The sequence below is a fragment of the Galeopterus variegatus genome, unplaced genomic scaffold (genome assembly GCF_000696425.1).
Source record: "Galeopterus variegatus unplaced genomic scaffold, G_variegatus-3.0.2 Scaffold1046, whole genome shotgun sequence".
In the NCBI taxonomy this organism is placed as follows: Eukaryota; Metazoa; Chordata; class Mammalia; order Dermoptera; family Cynocephalidae; genus Galeopterus; species Galeopterus variegatus.
The window spans coordinates 322,877-323,660 of NW_007727157.1; the positions used below are offsets into that span (position 1 = coordinate 322,877).

At 32.8% G+C, this 784-nt stretch overlaps 1 protein-coding gene across 1 annotated transcript in view; it reads left to right on the forward strand.

Annotated features, from left to right (window-relative positions):
- ITK (IL2-inducible T-cell kinase) overlaps nucleotides 1-784 on the forward strand; it is a 60,497-nt gene that overhangs the window by 36,539 nt on the left and 23,174 nt on the right. The gene's annotated exons all lie outside the window — the stretch shown is intronic.

Consider the following 784-nt stretch of genomic DNA (forward strand, 5'->3'; position numbering starts at 1 on the left):
TATCAACTGGTTCAGGAAAGAATCGTCAATGAATGTCACAATTAGGGGGTGAATTTGATGAGACACAGTATATTTACACAGTCTCAAAGTGTCTCCTCATAAAACACTTATAATTACAAAGTGGAGATAACTGGTAGACCCCATTCTAAACAAGTGATCAACATTCACATCAATAATGAAGCAAGAGACATCATGTGTCTCCTTATGTGATGCACTGAGAAGGACACAGCATCACTTCTGAGATATTCCTGCTCAAAAATGCATAACTTGATTTTAGTCATGAGAATATTTTAGACAAATCCAAATTGAAGGACATTCTATAAAATAAATGGCCTGTGCATTTTGAATACTGTGAGTATCATGAAAGACACAAAAGGCTAAGAAATTAGTTCACATTAAAGGAGACTAAAGAGACATGGTAACTAAATGCACTGGTAATACTGGATTGCATCTTAAACCATAAAAAAAGAACTTTTTTTTTCAATTACAAAATATGTTATTGGGACAATGTATAATATTTAAATAAGGTCTGCAATGAGGTAAAGGTATTGCGTAGATGTTAAATTTTATGATTTTGTTAATTGTACTGTGGTTGTGTAAGTGTATAGTCTAGGTCTTAGGAAATAGATACTGAAGTACTTAGGAACAGAAGTCTACCCTTTAATGATGTGGAAAAACTATGTCTATCTATACGTCTACCTAGAAGGCATAGTAAAGCAAATGTATAAAATGTCAGCAATTGACTCATCTGGATGAAATATGCATGGGAGTTCTTTATTATTTT